Source organism: Medicago sativa, chromosome 1, assembly GCF_051527215.1.
Source record: "Medicago sativa cultivar Bolivia chromosome 1, Bolivia_mono, whole genome shotgun sequence".
Taxonomy (NCBI): domain Eukaryota; kingdom Viridiplantae; phylum Streptophyta; class Magnoliopsida; order Fabales; family Fabaceae; genus Medicago; species Medicago sativa.
Genome location: NC_140749.1, coordinates 40,639,603 through 40,658,574, shown reverse-complemented (window position 1 = coordinate 40,658,574; position 18,972 = coordinate 40,639,603).

Genomic DNA, 18,972 nt, shown 5'->3' with positions numbered 1-18,972 from the left:
TTAGAAGAAGAAAAGGAAACCCCAACTCCACTCATCATTGACGCCTTAGAAGAATCATGTTGCCTTCTCTTTATACCATTTTTCTTCGAAATTTTAGAAACTCTTATCCTGTCTTGGGTCACAAGTCAGGCCAACCTTTTTAAACTATGAGCATAATGTTTGTGTAAACAACATATTTTCTTCTTTAAATTGTGAAGTTGCTTATAGTGTTAGGTGTAACGCCCTAACTCTATTAAAGCAATAAAACATGCGAATATAGCAAATATTCAAGAATTAGACGTTACGTCTAAACCAAAATAGAAACAGTCATGCATATATAAATAATATTTCATCAGTCACAGCGGATAATATCATACATCTCCAAAATCAAAACAATACATATGCCATGGTCATACATCGACATCAACATAAAATCCTCCAAAGTCTCAACAATGAGTACACCTCAACATAAATAAAATCCAACAAAAGAAAGGGACACCGACTCGACCTAATCAGAGCCCTAAACTAAACTCCAAAATGATAGCGGAGGCTAACTCCAGCTATCCAAGCACTCACCGCAAACGGACTACTCCTGCACAGCGTCTACCCATCCATACAGACAGGTAGGCGGTCAAAACCACTGGAGGTTAGTATTACATCAATCATAATTAAGGAATAATAATTGGATACAAAGAAGTCAATTAATCTCAATAATTGCATAATTAACTTCCACATATACATTCAACCAATCCAAATATTTCAAGCAACATATATTTGCCACCGACATACAACATTCAAGTATCACATCAAGATTTCATTTTGATATGCAATGCGCCTATACTCGACACATATATGCATGTGGTACCATACAACAACAATAGATGCCAACCGCACATCTAAGTAAGAGTACACCTCCTCTTACTATGTAAAAGTACACCTCCTTCTACATTTCACAACTAACCCATATGTTATGATGCATGGACATACAACAACGACCCGATAATGCACAACTTCAACATACATCTACCAACGACAATGTAAAAGTACACCTCCAATTACATTGACCAATTCAACAACATTAGCATTATCAAGTATACATGTCCACACACTCAACAATCAAAATTCACATAAGAGTCATCATCACATAAATCATCATCAACTACACAATATCCCACAACAATCCCACATACTTCTCATAAACAAAGGAAAGTGGAATAATACAACATTTATGATAAACATCATATTCAACCTTCAACAACCATTCATATATCCTCAATTAATCATATAAAGTCATTCTCAAAAGATTTACAAGGCAATTGGTCCAAAGGAACCATTTTTAACAACATTCGTCTAGCTTATCTCATTTTCAAAATAATCGAAATTATTGAACCAAACCAAGTAAACAAGATGCAATGCCTCAACTAAGTATACCTCTAGGCTACATATAGGTGCAGTAGAGGATACCTTGGCGTTCCATTGGTTAAACATAACGAAATCATGAAAATCACAAAGTTCGTCTCAATTATCATTTTTCAAAGAATTTCCCATTTTCTAAGTAAAACAAGTTAGACCCAACACGTCACAGTTCGAAAATCATAATTGAACTCCTAGAACCAAAGTTTGAAAGTAGGAAACAATCCATAAGGTTTGGGTTGACTTAAAAGTGGTTATGCGGAGTTTTCGTAAAAATTTCTCTAAGACATCCTTAGAGCGTTTTCCTCATAACTTAAAATCCAAGAATCATTTTCAAGCCAAACCAAAACCATTGGAAAGATAACAAGATTATCTACAACTTCCATGTTTACATCAAAAACTAAATCAAAACAGAAACGAGGGAAAAAGACGCAAGAATGCGAAACAGGGGGTGCTGTCCTATGCAACTTGCAACTGCGAGTAACTTTACTTGCAACTGCGAGTAACTTTACTTGCAACTGCGAGTAGCTTCCAGGAAGCCCATGCTGCTCGCATCCAACTCGCCATTGCGAGTGCAGTGCGAGTTGTGACAGTTCAAGCTCGGGAAAACCTCCATTTTCACCCCAAAACCCCAATTTTGACTTCCCAATGCCCAAATTTGATCCCAAAGTTTGTTTAAACATTTCTAAACATGAAAAGACACTCAAAATCATATAAAACTCACCCCAAAAGATCCTCTTAATAAAAATCATCATTTGACCCATTTACATGAAAACCTCAAATAAACAACACAAGTCATCACAAGCTCAATATTATGAGTACCCAAGGTTCAATTCATCAACAACAACACCTCACAACATCAACAACGACAACCAATTATGAATTTACCATCAATTCAACAACTACAACATAATTCATCATCTATTTCACTCAAGAACATGTTATATGTATATAAACCCATCTTGTCATGCAAATCCAACAACAACAACACAATTATCATTCAATTCATGCATAGAATCATACCCTCAAAACTAAGCACGAATTTCTACATTTAAGAATCAATTTAACCACTTAACCAAAGAATTAGGGAAGAATAATAACTATTAATTATGCTTGAATTCTAACCCCCTTACCTTAATTATCCTCAACACCAACTAAGGCTTCACTTTAGCTCCCAAAGCTTGGTTCTCTAGCTCCTCTAGCCTCCTTGAGATCTCCTCTTCAAACCCTTATATTCTCTCTATCTCTATCTTTCTTCCTCTTCTCCCAATTGACAATTGTTGGTAAAAACCCTATTTCACTACTAACACTAGTGTTTAAATAGGCTTTACTTAATTGAGCTTAACTCACCACACCTTAATGGGCCTAACCCATTTCTATTCTAACCAAAAATGTTACTACTCACTTAACGGTAAAATATAACACTAACGGTCACTTACCGGTAAATAAAATAATTACCACACTCTCTCTAGTACTTAGTAAAATACCCACTCTCACTAAGCACTAAAAATAATTCTCAACAAAATTACAAAATTACCTTTACGCGTAAAATGATCAAAATACCCCTGAGCCCAAAATGACTAAAATACCCCTCTAACACCGAATTCTACAATTTCCAACCAAAAATACACACAGAGGCAATTAATCACATAAGAGCACACATAACACACATTAATAAATAATAAAATAAATCTATCGAAAAATCGGGCTGTTACATTAGGTTTGTGTTTTGATGATGTTTAATTAAGTTTACTTAAAAGTCTAAAACATGTTAAAGCACCTAGCAATCCTTGTCTCATTGTGTCGTATGTGTTTTGTATATCAAGTGTGTATTTATGTGTGAAAATTTTCATTTTTGAGTAGCAAAAACTTTTTTATAGTTCCTTGATTCGATTCACAATATTTTGAATCGTGTCAATCATTCTCTTTGCCATTGTTTCTTGTTGGTTATGCAGTTTTATTCTTTGATGTTCCATATTTGTTGAGATCTGTAGGTTTCAAGGCTTCATGTCTGCCACTACTCGGGTATTGGATTTTTATCTGTGTCAGTCCTTGTGACTGTATCAGAACGTTAATGCTCGAAAGAGCTTGATGTTTGCTGACGTGTCCAGGGGGCTGTTGGTACTTTGATTTTGTTACCGTGTTGGCGGTCAATCCATTTTCCAGATTGAAACCCTAATTTTTCTTTACAGATAGTCAATCTTCATATTTTTTGTATCTTGATTTCGCGCCCGTACGCGAGTTCACTGGGTTGCACCTGTGATGCGTGAATTTTTGTTAGAACATATTAGGGTTGGTTCACTTGGTCTGATTTATCACGATGTGTTCTCGTTTGGGTTGTTCCTAGGTCAGGTCTAATGTCCCCTCTTTTTTTATTTATAATATTTCTTTCTTTTGCCTTAAAAAAAAAAATTTTACAATTGATTTTGATTTTTTTTTATCTTTTTTTTTTAGCAAGATTGTTTTTATCTTGAAATATATAAACTTGAACTCGAAAAATATGAATCGGATTATTAGAAACTGGACAAAAAAAATGACTTGAAGCTTTGGTTGAATAAGAATAAAAGGGGTTTTTAATTAAATTTGTTAAAACAAAAAAATATTAAATTTGAAAATATATTTGGTTGCTCATTAACCATTTCTTTTGCCCTATTTTCATTTTCTTCAAATGAAAATAGAGATGAGTTATTAGTTCGCAAACAAGATAACAATATAGGAACAAATGAAATTGAAAATAGAGAAGTAATGATCAATTTATAAAATTGTATTGATTCTCACGCCCACAATGAATATAGAGAAGAAAGATTATAACACTATAGGCACAAATTTAAATGAAAAAATATTATTATTTTTTTAAATAATTAAAAAGGTTTAATTCTAGAGTTCATTTTAGGCCTCTTTAAATGTTAGATCGGTTTGTACCAAAAAAAAAAATGTTAGATCGGCCCTGAGGAGTGTTCAAAGATAAAAATGGGAATTGAGTTGCGGGTTTTTGAGCCAATATTGGAGCATGCAATGCTCTAACACTATAATGTAGTGGCTTGATTCTAGCAGTTGGAGTTGGGTGGCCCAAATTGAGTTGGTTTTCGAGCCGATCTGATCGAGATGAATAATTGAACTCTAACCCTATATCAAATGGGTTCCGCTTTCCCTGCCCTCCCAGTTAATACGCACCACTAAAACATAGAAACTAAAAATTATGGGGAGTTGATTACACAATAGCATTCTAAAATAGCGACGAAAATTTACAAAATGATGGAAATCCTTTCTCAAACAAATAATGAAATTAAACAACATCAATCCATCTTAATAATGATTAATTTTTAGGTTGAGATAAAGGACAAAAAAATAAAGCTTCATTAAATGTATGGACTGGTGATTTTGAAGAAAAAAATAGGGAAAGTGGAAAATAAAACTTAATTGTAGTAAAAACCTAGGAGTTGAGGAAGGTAATGATGACTTTCTTGCGACGGTAAAGCCAACATTTATAATCAGTTAGAGAGAATGAGAGGGAGGCGCAACACACAAGTTAGAAAGGAAGACGGGATGATGAGACTCAGGTGCACACAAAAATAGATTTTTGAGGGTATCTAGTCCCTCCGTCCCTATATGTAACCACTCATTTGATTTTATTTTTGTCCCTAAATGTAAACTCCTTTTCAAATTACTAGATGCATTTATTATTTTTTTTCCTAAACATACCCCTAATTAATACTACTACTAACTTATCTTGAAATATGTAAAGTCAAATTTAATACACATACAAACAAAGGACAATTTGGTAATATTAACACACAAAATAGACACATTAATTACACTAACAACGTTTCTTAAGAAATGTGAAAAAGACAAAGGATGTTTACATATAGGGACGAATGGAGTAAATAAAAGGGGTAATTATGTATTTTTAGATAAACGAGGTTGGTTCATGTGCGGGTTTATGATGGGTAATGGTATCCCATTACTTGTCCCCATTTTTTTAAATTGGGAAAAATTCAAACCCAGAAAAAATGGATTTCTCCATGAGTAGTGCTAGCAACACTCTCTCCAACACTCACTTTCTAATTGGCTTAAATTATGGTGGGTCTCACACTTTGGAAATCATGAGTTACACTTAAAGTAATGGGTCATACATTGGTTTTGTTCAATAAAAAAATGAGTGTTGAAAAGAATGTTAAAATCAGAGTGTCCCTAGCATTCCTTTTTCTCCATTAAAATCATCAATGTTGGTTTGGGCAAACACCTACATATATGGATTTTGTTACGAAACTCGTTAACAATGATACTGTTCCTAAAAAATCAACAATACTTTGTTTTTTTTTTTTTTTGAATAAAAACAACTATACTTTTTATTTACGCTGGAATACAAAATACATATATAAAATTTAAAATAACTCATACACTTTTTAGGCTTTTGATAGATTATTGTAAAATTTAATTTAACAAAACCTATTTTTATGATTGTATGATTATCTATATCTATATTGTATATAAAGAAAACAACCCCTTTTCAGCTCTTTTGGGCTGGCTTTTTCTCTTTCTAAAAATACCTTCAATTTTCAATACAAATAACACATGTAACAAATAGATAAGAATAAATTTAAAAAAAAAAATGTAGCAAACTCAATATGAATATATATATATATATATATATATATATATATATATATATATATATATATATATATAGACAAGATTTCACAATGTTTTATATATAAACTGAGAAAGATTACAAGAGATTACAAGGCGGAAGCAAAGCGTGCCTCCAAATGGAAACAAGAGTCCCTTATAAAGGAAAAAAGGGTTCACTATTTGAACCGGTAAAAGGCAACCTAAAACAACGGTGGCCGGTTACAGAAGACAAAACATCATTATTGTAGAAGCCGGGTGCTCATTGGGCCCCATCGACACTTACACAATAAATACAACAAGACAAACAACTTTAACAAAGTTTTGACAAAAGAAAAAGAAAAAGCTAAAGCTAAAGTTGATTACGACTAAAGCAAAAGCTGAAAAGGACCATTTGTCCACCAGAAGATTCTTCAGAATTATTGCCAGCTTGCAAAAAGATTTTTATGGATTTTGCGTCCCTTTTTTGGCTATGATCTCAATCATTGAGTCCCAAATATCTTCCACCGTTGGTTCTGGTTGTGATTCACCAGCAAGAATTTCTTCATCTTCTTCTTGATCCTTAGACCCTTTTGAGGATATGGACATATTGTCTTCAGGGAAAGAACAGAAAAACTGGTCTTTCATAAAATCAAGCACTCGGACCTTAATCTGATCATTAGTCTCTTGAGGGTATTTCCTCTGGAAATAAGTCTTGACCTCATTCATGGAAAAGCTTTGAGTGTTGGAGGATTTAACACTCTTGGCTTTTTCTGAAGAAATAGAAGCACTAATTTTTTCAGATATAATTTTTATATCTTCTGAACTCATATTAGTCCAAAATTTATAAAAGAAATTTCTTTGTAAAATAGGAACATTAAACCTATCCTTAGAGATGGTAATATTCCATCTCCAAATCCAGGGGATTTGAAATTTACAAAAGAAAAGACAAGGACATTGCCCTGTGATAAGTTTGCTGGATGCAACCTTTTCAATTAAAGGGCTAGTATTGCACCAAGAAGTATACAAATTTTGTATTTCAGAAGGTAGAATTTCTAAAGATGGTCCAAATTTTTGCCACCACGAGAAAAACCAATTTGGAATATGTTTTTCAACAATCTCGGGATTAACTGAAAAGAACCAAGAATGCTTGTTCTTGGGATTTTGATAATAAAAGGTTTGGGTAAAAGCATTGATATAATCCCAATAATTAAAATTTATGGAATTACCTTGACCATCTATAATAGCCTTTTCATGGTTTGGGCTAATACCCCAGTCCTTTGGTAACAAAATTTTGTTAATATGACACTTTGAAAAACTTATAAAGTCTTTAATATTACCATTATGGTGATTGTGAGTAATTGTAACTGATCCTGATCCGATCAAAAGCATTTCAAGATGTGGTCTGGATTTTCCAGCCATACCAGGGTATCCTCTGGTGTCTAGGTATCTGTCTTTAACAGACCAACCATCACTATTATTTAGTGAAAGATCTTCATCATCAATATACATGATGGTTTCTACAATGGGATTTTCAAAATACTCTTGGGAAGTTTCTTCCTGAGTTACTTGTTTGTAAGATATTATCTTACTTTTTACAGAGGAGGAAGATGCTTCTTCTTTCTCCTTTTTCACATTAGAAAAATTAGGTCTTCCTTTGTTGTATTGGACCAATGACCAGTCTCCAATAATAGGAACATTGCTTACCAATGGTTCTTGGGGCAACATATTATTGCCTCCTTGGTTACCTCGACCACGACCATATTGGCCACGGCCTCCTCTCCCCCTATAAGGGGTTGTCATTTCCCTGCAAGAATTCACGAGTTAAGAAATCAGCAAGAGAGTTATTTTCTCCTTTAATGTATTGAATATCAAATTCAAAGGCGGATAATTGAGCTTGGCAGTTAGCAAAAATTTGTTTTGCCACAAGATTCTTAACATCTTTTTCAATAATAGGTTTTGCCGAGCTACAATCAATCCTAAGCAAAAACTTTTGATTAAGTAAATCACTCTGAAATTTAGAGATACATTTTATGATAGAAAGCATTTCTTTCTTAACCGTGGAATACTTAGTTTGAGTGGGATTCCACTTTCCTGAGGTAAATCTAACTAAAACTTCTTTATTAGAATTAGGAATAACTTGTTTGAGAATTCCCCCATACCCTAAATTGGAAGCATCAGTTTCAACAATTTTAAAATAATTAGGGTTAGTAAGAGAAAGACAAGGTAAACATTTGACTTTACTCTTAATTCTTTGAACCGCATGAGTATGTTCATCTGTCCAAGGTTTAGGTTTAGATTTTAACCTATTATACAGGATAGCTGTATCTTTAGATAAATACTCATAGTAGTCTGACACATAGTTAAGACTACCTAAAAATCTTTGTAATTGCGTTTTATCCAGAATAATATCTGGAAATTTAGACGCAAATTCAATACTTCTATCAATAGGAATAATAGTTCCTTTATCAATGGTATGACCTAGAAATCTAATTTTAGTCTGGAATAATTTCATTTTGGGCGCAGAGACAACAAGCCCGCTTCTTTTAACCACTTCTTTGAAAATTTTTAAATGTTTCACATGTTGATCTATAGTTTTAGAAAAGACTAAAACATCATCGATGTAAACAATAATAAAATCTGAGTATTTCTCAAAAATGTCATTCATAATTTTTTGAAATTCTGATGGCGCGTTTTTTAAACCAAAAGCCATCACAAGCCATTCAAACTGCCCAAACGGAACAGTAAAAGCAGTTTTATATTGATCAGATTCCTTAATTTGGATCTGCCAATAACCAGATTTCATATCAAATTTAGAAAAGATAGTCGCATTAGCTAATCTATCTAACAAATCTTTTTTGTTAGGAATCGGATACCTAATCCATTTTAAAACCTTATTAAGAGGTTTATAATTAATGACTAATCTAGGAACACCACGTTCCTTCTCAGCAGCGTTATCAACATAAAAAGCTGTACAACTCCAAGGAGATTTAGATTTTCTAATTAATCCCTTGTCAAGAAGGGATTGGACCTCTTTTCTACACAAATCTTGATAGGCATCATTCATTTGTGCAGGTCTAGCTTTAGTAGGAATTTGACTTTCATTAAAGTCATCAATATAAGGTAAAGAAACAGTATGTTTCTTTCTATCCCAAAAAGCATTAGGGAGATCATTACAAACTTCATTTTTAAATTGAAGTTCTAAAGACTTGATTTGTCTTTGTATATCAGCCCTTTTTAACTGTTCTTCTATATTAAGAAGATTTATTTCTTCTTTAAGAAAACATATTTGTTTTTCTTTTTTGCTAAGAATATCCTTAACTTCATTAAGCATCCTAGTATGAGGATTAGTGATAAATTCAAAAGTAATTTCTTGATTATCAATCAAAGTAGTAATTCCTTTTTGATCAATATTTTTGATGGGCATAATATTATGCAGAAAAGGAGTTCCTAATATAACTCTATGAGTTAAATTTTTTACCAAAATAAAATTAGTTGGTAAACAAATATTTTGGTTGCAAATATAAGCATTAGAAAGTTTGTAATTAACTTGAAGTTTATCTCCTCCGGCTTGGGTTAGAGATTGAGTAGTTTTAGAAAAATATTTTGTAGGAATAATTCCTTCCTGAATACAGTTCAAATCTGCACCACTATCAACCAAAGCGATTTCATTTTTAAGAATATATTCCTTATTAATAACTAAAGTAATTTTCACAAACCATTTTTGCGAAGTAACTCTTTGAAGAGTAGTTAAAAAAGTATTTTCCGATTTTTCTTCGGAAGTAGAAGGTTTAGAATCCTCAATTTTAGGAATGTCCTGAATAATTTCCTCAATCTTTAAAGTTTCTAATTTAGAAACCCGCTGAGATAATATATTATTATCTCTTTTTATTTGAGATATTTCACCTTTTAAAAGATTGATTTCTCTTCTTAAATCATCAGTAGAAACAGGTGTTTCTTTAATATTAGTTTCATGAAATCTAGATAAGACTTCACTAATTCTATAAGGTGTCTCAATAATTTGAGGACCTTTATCCTTATTAGAACCATCTTTAATAAGAAATTCTAACATTTTTCTTTTCAGATTATTGTCTGAAATACTATCAATCGCTTTCAAAGCTTCATCATGTTCTGCAGTTAGAACATTTAAACCATTCATTTCGACTATTTGTTTCCAATAGTCTATTTCTTCATTACAAAGGCAATCAGAGTCTGAACTTTTATTAGACTCGTTATCACTTGAAGAATCATCAATTTGATCTATAACATCATTATTATCTTCTGATTCATTATCAGAATATTTAAATAAAACTTTCTCAAGTTGAGATCGAAGATTATTATCCTCTATATCATTAAGCTGTTTTTTAGTCCAGCATTGAGTGGCATAATGACCAGTTTTGCCACATTTATGGCAAGTAATATTTTTGGAAAACTTATCAGCTTTCCTTTTATTTTTAGCACTAGGAAAATTTTCCCTAGACTTGCTTTTAGAGAAATTTTCTCTATGTTTCTTCCTATTAGAAGACTTATGATGTTTCTTTCTCTTAGTTTGAGAAGTATCATTAGAAGAACTAATTTTCTTCTTATTCTTTCTTTCAACTGCAGGTTTACCTAAGTCGAAGGCAAACTGTTCACAGAATTCACCAAGCTGATGTTTCTCAGTTAATTTCTGCTTTTTAAGCTGATTCTTTAACTTTATGTCATTACATAAAGAAAGTCCTTCTTGAATACAAGTATTCGTAATTTGACCATAAGTTAATTCTGGGTAATTAATATTTATCCCATCATTTCTATTTCTTAAAGATTGCCTAATTTTTTCGGCAAAAAGATGAGGTAAGCCATCAACAAATTTAGCTTTCCAATGACTGCTATTCGGATTTTCTATCATAAAAAGTCTCGATAGAAAGGTATCCTTGTACCATCTAAAATGTGTCAAAGAAGGACAACGTAAATTTTGTAAAAGAGTGCAAATACGCTCTCCAACAGGTATTCTAGTACCAACAAAATTGTTTATGATAGAAAGACTTAAAGTATAAACTGCGTCTTCTTCATTAGTATTAGTCACATTCCTGTGGCTTCATTTTTAATGATCTTTTTATGAGAAAGAATTTCTTCTCTTTGAACATCTGTGAGATACCAATCCCACCAACCTCTAAGTTGACCAACAAAACCAACGGTTATAAAACTAGCAATATTTCTATCAGAATTTCCTTGCTGTTTACAAATGGTAGAATATATAAGCATTTTTTGAATAACCGTGACAATTTGTCTATCATTTAGACCGTCAATGTTCCATTCATAAATGGATCTACCCGAATACGAGTTTTGAACAATATCCTCATTTTCTTCAAAAAGCAAATCTTGAGGAGAAGGTCTATCTTAATAAATTTTATCAACTCCGCGTTTAGTGTAAACAGTATTAATATCAGCCTTTTCATTAAGACTAAAATCATTAAACATGGTAGCAAGTTCATCCACATTCTCAAAATCTTTATTATAGTCTTTGGATTCATTATCTGAATCATCAACTTTGGAAATAACATTAAGATTTAATTTCTTAAGTTTCTCGTGTAAAGTATTCATAAATTCATTAGAATTATCATCAATTTTGAAATTCTCAATTTTTGTGGGAGGCTGAATTATAGGAGTTTCGCTAATTTGGTCATAAAAACCTTTTGAAGTTGAAGTTGAAGGAATATCCTTCTTTTCAAAATTATCAATAATAATCTTTTGATTGTCAATGTTTTTTTCAATCAAGAATTTTAAAAACGCAATATCTTTATCTAAAGATAAAAGTTGATCTCCTATCCGAGTCAAATAAGCATTAGAAAAATTTTGAGCTTTGACAATCGAGTTTAATTCTTGAAGAGAAACTTGGGTATTACCCAACCTTTGTCCCACAGTGGTGTGTGAATAGGCAATGGCTTCAACATCCTGTCCTAAAATGATATTTTTCTCGGGAGGAAAAGGGGTATGGATCGGTTCTTTTTCTCCAGTAATATACCAAGGTCTAGATTTTAGCGTTAAAATTTCATTATTAGAACGCTCAACAAAATAGGTTATAAACCATTCAACAAAACGAACAAAATTTTGAGTTTTGTTAAGATGATCATAATAATCATTCTTATTTTTTTCACGTTCCCAATCAGGAATCCTTTTAAAAAACCAATTTCTAAAATCAGAATATTTTTCCATCATAAATTCATCATTGATGAATTTTCTCCATATACTATTTGGTGTAAGATCCATAAAAACTATTGTTTTTTGGGGAAAGGAAAATCCATTTCCGATTCAGTAGGTGATTTCCCACTTTCAGGTTGACTTTCATTAGTCTGGTAAACTCCATAAGGGATTTTATTATCACTTATATTAATGTAATCAACAGTTTCAGAATCATCTTTTATTTTAGATGACGAAGCTTCTGAAAAGGATTTCCTAGAAATATTACTAGGAACAGAATAAAAATTATTAGAAGAATATCTAGAAGATATACTTCTAGGTATTTTACAAATTCTCTGAGGAGTGAATCTAATCTCAACATCTCCATCAGTAGTTTGAACAATTTGTTCAACATCTCTATTCATGATAGGTTCAGGATTCACGATACGAGGGAGATTCCAATTTTCAGGGAATTCTAATTCTTCCCATCTTATAAGTCTATTGGTTGCAACCTTAGAGGTCAACAAATTAGTATTAACCAACGTAGTAGTTCCCGGATGACTTATTTGTCTAGCCTTAGGATTAAGGGTATTTAACACCTTAAAATATATCCTATAACAAACAGTCATTATTTGACTTCCAGCTTTAAAATCATAACCATTAGTATGAATATTCATTTGTAAAGCTTCAAATAAATGTTTATCAGACAAAGATAAACTTAAATTGGGTGCTATATCAAAATAGACTGGACCATGACATAAACTGGTCTCAATAACAGCAGCTAAAGATTGTTTAAAATCATTACACCTGCCATCTCTAACGTAGGCCATTATACTGGTATTTAAGCCAAGCAGAGTTAAAGGTCTAATAGCAATTTGTATTAACCCAACATGTATATATTTATACTCTTTAAAGGATTCTAAATCCTTTTTACATAACATAAATATATCTTGAGAATCTTTTGAGATTCTAACATTTTGTTCAATGGTCTTAACAGCCATTCTAGACTTAAAGTCAAATATCCCAAAATTATAAATTTCTTTTTTATGGACAGATGGTATTACCCATTTGTTTAATTTTTCCAAATTATTTGGGAATTCGACCAATTCTTGATTGGTGGTAAGATCATTTTGATCTGGTTCTTCCATGAAGAAAATAAAGGGCGAACAGTGTTATGACATAGCAAAATAACAAAGTAAATCTAGGTATAAACAACTTTCTCATGATCATATTACCAGATATTTTAAAAACTAAAAACTTTATAAAAGTCTCTAAACCTATCAACCCTCAGGGATAGAAGAGCATAGCTCTTAGCGAGACATCGAACGCAGTAATCTGACAAAAAATTTCAAGCTAACACAGACAAATCAAAGATCTCTAAAACTCCCTCCCCGGGAAAACGAGATTTTTTGTCTGGAACAAGAAACACCAGATCCGTCCCAAAATTCTTTTATTTTTTAAATAAAAGTTAATATGATCATGACAATGTTTGTTATACCAAAAATTACTAAGTAATTAGCTAAGTCATAACAAAAGTTTAGCCTCTAATTGTCATACAATTAGAGTGGTGGAGGAGTGTTACCTGGATGTACAAAACGGGAAAGGCGATGATACCAAAATTATTACTTGCCATAAATGTATATATATATATATATATATATATATATATATATATATATATATATATATATATATATATATATATATATATATACATATATATATATGGTTTTTTCCCTTTATCATTTAAAAAGTGTAACAAATTATATGATTATATTCGTACTTACTTTTTCATTATCTCAACTAGTTTAGAGCCCCGACATTGCCCGGGTTAGATATTAAATAAGTTTGTGTACACGAATACACGTGTAAGTATATTAAAGTGAATTTATTAAAAATTACAATTATAATAATATCTTAAAAATAAATATAAATGATGAGATAAATGTCCAATGCAAAAATAAAAAGTGTAATAAAATCAATAATGAATTAGTCAAAGCGATAAGAGTTTTTGGTCCCTTTAAACATGTGGTCATGGGTTTGTTTCATGGCTCATGCGTATGAGGAAAAAAAATCGATTGAAAGGGAATAAACCACCTTTTGTGCCCCATCGATTCCTGAGATGGTGAAATTTGTGCACCTTTTATTTTAGGTAAACCAGGAGAGAGGACAGTCAAGGAGAAGCAACGACATCTCAACTAGGTTGGCACCCCGATGAGCTCCCATCCTATACCACCAATCTCAAATTTTATTAAAAAAGGGGGAAAATTATGTTGGGACAAAATGTGTTTAACAATGAACCTTAAAGAGTTTTGATGATAACAAGGTATTAAAAATAGTAAATTGGACTAGCTAATATTTGTTCAAGTGTACAGGACCACAGTTAAAAAGTTACATCATTAATTGGTTCTGAATGAGCAAATAAAGAGCAAAAGAAAATGAAGCTTAGACGCTTCTGAAGGCAATACGCTCCTGAAGACGGAAAGCGCTCCTGAAGTCAAGCTGCTCCTGAAGAGAGTAAAGCGCTCCTGAAGAAATGGTGCTCTTGAAAATTACTGCTTCTGAAGACAAGAGGTCCAGAAGTCACATCATCAGAAGCTGCGTTATCAGAAGCTGCCTCATCAGAAGTCATTTCACCAGAAGCTGAAGATCAACTGGATTTGCAAAGATTCAAAGATTGAAGAATCAACACTGCAAAAGCTGTCTATTGGATTCGAAAACACAGCAGAAAATTAGTGGAACATTGCAACGGTCATTTCAAAGGTGTTTGAAGGCACGTGCTTGCAATTTGGACGAAAGCGTTGACATTGTACTATTGTACGAACTGTACAACCACCTTCTCCACTATTCTGTTTTGTGTCCACACTACAAGACAAGAAAACAGCTCCAGAATACGGCTTCGCCTGCATAGATGTTCCTTTGGATAAGGAATGGATTTCAAATTGGTTCTTCATAGGACAACAACCAAATCAGGCAAAAGATTATTGGTGAAAGATCAAGCTTCAACAACGACTCTTTGATGTGCTGGCAATTTCACAACGTCTCTTTCACACCTCTATATAAAGGAGTGAAGACTTAGAGAATTGGTAATGCAAGAACGTTAATGCTAGAACGCTGAACGAAAAGACTCACAACATTTTTACAAGTGCCAAACCTCTGCTGAAATTGTTCTGCATTCACTTAGAATTTCTGTGTCTCAAAGTCATATCTTAGAAATTCTTAAGTCATTGAGTCTGTATCTGATTTGTATTGTGAGCACCTCTGATTGTATATCAAGTGTTCAACCTTAAACAATTTTCTGTGTAATTTTGTTTAGTTAGAAGTATCTTGCAGTTGTGCTTGAGCAGGGAAGTCTCTTGATTGTGTTCTTGAGCAAAGGAAGTCTCTTGCTTGTGTGCTTGAGCAAAGGAAGTCACTTGCTTGTGTGCTTGAGCAATTGTAATCAGATATTACTCTTAGTGAAATCTCCTTGGAAGTGCAAGGGGGACTGGACTACTTCCGGATTGTGGAAGGAACCAATATAATTGCTTTGTGTCGTTCTTCTTCTCTCTCTGTTTTATTCCGCTGCATTTAGATTCTGATTACCACTTCAGAAGCTGTCTCACTTAGCTTCTGATCAAGTGTGTTCAGTTTTTAGGAGAAACGAAGAATTTTTCAAAACACAATTCAACCCACCCCCCCTTCTTGTGTTTTTCTCACCTTCAATTGGTATCTAGAGTGTCGCGTCATTTTTCGGATATCAAGGCTATTTGGTTAGCGTTAGACTCACTTTTATTTCACGACTGAACATTTAATTTTTTAATAAAAGGGGAAAAAATTTCAAACACCCCACATTTTGAAAAGATTTAGGGTTCGGGGGTTAGTTACATAAAGGGAAGGTGTTAGCACCCTTTATGTCCGTAGTACTCTACGGGAACCTCTTGGTTTCATTTAATTAATGTGCTATAACTTGCTTTTTTTTTGAAAAAAAAAGTTTGAAATGATAAAAGAAAAGGAGACCTAGTTTATCTACATTTTATTAATTTGGAAGGACGAGTGTCCTCTGCCTACGTACCCGTGAGGGATCAAAAGCTCGTAGTTCGGGGTTAAGAAAATGACGTTTGATTTGTTTTGGTGTTTTTTATTAATTTTGAAAAAAAGGTTTTAAAATAAAAGCCAAGTGGCAAATGAGTATTTGTTTGTATTTTTTATATTGAAAGAAAGATGACTCAAAGTATGATTAAAATTGATTTGATATTTGATTAAGAAAGAAAGTAAAAAGAACGATCACTTGATTGAAAATCAAGGTTTATTATGAAAATATTTTTGTGATTTTTGATTATTTGAATGTTTTTGTTGTTTTTGAATATTGAATAGAACATAAAATAAACTAACGTAGCAATAAAAATAAAAGCGTGAGAATTTTGTAGTGACGTTGGATCACCACAAAATCTCCTAACCTAATCTAATTTTTTTTTGCATTTTTCGATATATAAAGTAGTAAAGAAATTAAAGACACACACACACTTTTCTCATTTATATTGTACATTTGACCTAGTTACATTCTAATCTATGCAAATAAAAATGAATGACAAAAAAAATAAAAATGCATGTGATGATATAAAGTATGAATAAAATGCAATGCAAAATTAAACGAAAATAAGATGCAATGCAAGAAACTAAATAAAATAAAGGACAGGGGCGGTGCAGATAATGAAGTTGGGGGCGCAAGGAGTAAACAATAAGACAGACTGGGCTGAGGGAGAGGCCCAAATCGCATGGGCCAAAGAAAATCAATTCTTGGCCTCTGATCCAGATCAAAGGGCTTGGATCTGGAGCTGCACAGTTAGAACCGTGGGCAAGCTCGCGTTGGAACAGGGAGACCTATAAAACATTTTCTTGCAAGCATCATCCTTCATTTCTCCATACGTTTCTCTCTCTTCCCGTCTCTCGTTCTTCTTTCTTTGTTCTTCTTTCTACATCTTTTTTTTTGACTCCCTTCCTATTTTAACAAAACAAAAAAAGATTCAAAGCAAATTAGATTTATGAGATAGAAATGTATACCCTTGGGATTTTTGGGATTTGATTCGGTTAGGTTTGAGGACTGGTTAGGTGTGGTAAAAGGTTTGATTTTTGGGATAGTTCGGGTTGTTTTGATGGCTGTTCGGATCTGTCGGTGTCTTGTGTAGATACGGCTGTGTTGTGGCTGTTTCGGCACGGTTCGATTGGTCTGTGAGGGTTGGATTGGATTTGGGTATTTGATGGTTGTGTGTTATGGTTGAGGCCGAGAGTGAGGGTTGGGTTGTTGTTGGAATCGTCTTTGATGACAATTGAGATTTGTGATGGTTTGAACGATTTTGTGAACTTGTGATGATTCAAACTGTTTGTGCTGTGTTGTTTTGGACCGAAAAAGAAAATGGCTTTTGTGCTGTTGAAGATTTTCTTTGGGAGAATTTGTGCGTGTGTTGGTTTTTGCAGGTTTATCCTGAAATTGGCCCCCCTTGTTCGATCCCAATCCCTCCTTTTTATTACTTTCATTCTGCCTTTGAACAAGAAACAAAATAATGGAATTAAATGGTCATGAACGGCATTAAAATGCTTGAACGCGTTCTGTGAAAAAAAGGAATGAGATGTCTGAATTTGCACAAATTTGGCCTGGGATTGTGGCGTGAACAAAATGGACCCTGACACTATTTTTTTTATATCATTTTTGGACTCACTAGACACATTAAAAATGTAATTAAAAAGGAAAAATAAAACTAAAATAAAAACAAAATAGAAATAGAAATTAAAATAAAAGATGGAAATTAATAAACTAAAAAAACTAAATAAAAGTAAGAGAACTAATATATAAAAATAAATTGAGTAGAGGGCTCGAAATCGGAACAAAAATGAGGTATTTTAAAATACCTCTCTGCCAAAATTTCCTTTGAAAAGTCAGAGACTATTCAGGGTCAGACGGCGTATGAATGTGGGACCTTAGGTCAAAAATTGGGGTATGACAGATGCCCTTATTTAAGTTTCTTCGTCCGGAGAATTGAAGATGAAATCTTTGTTTTGACGGGCCGAAGAGACTTAAATATAAAAGTACACCAATTTTGGACCTAAGATGCTGTGAAATGCTCATGATGCAATTATGAATGCAGGACGGCAAAGATGGTTTAACTGGGATGAAGAACACAGAGGGATACCCAAGTTCGTTAAAGAAAAGGGATCCGACTCTGCTGGGGAAATGTAGTTTCACTGGGGAACAGATTGTTTGCTACCGTATTGGTTTGGGACGATAGCTTAATGAAGACAACACTTTTAGCGATATTTCTAGAATAGCTAACGCTGGGGATGACACTTTTGAAATTGAAATTGAAGTTGAAATTGATCAGTGACATCACTAGAACAACTGACGCTGGGGATGACACCTCTGGAATTGAAATTGAAATTGACCGGTGACATCACTAGAACAGCTAATACTGGGGATGACACCTCTGAAATTGAAATTGACCGGCGACATCACTAGAACAGCTAACGCTGGGGATGACACCTCTGAAATTGAAATTGACCGGTGACATCACTAGAACAGCCAACGCTGGGGATGACACTGGAGAAAATAAAATGTGATTTCAAACTGTTCATTGGTTGGAACTGACCGTTTGAAACGTGACGAAAGGTAAACTCAAGCGGTCTGTTGTTTAGGACTGACAGCTTGAAACAAGACAAAATGGTAAACTCAAGCGGTCCGTTGTTTAGGACTAGCAGCCTGAAACAAGGTAAACTCAAGCGGTCCATTGTTTAGGACTGGTAGCTTGAAACAAGGCAAAAAGTAGACTCAAGCGGTCC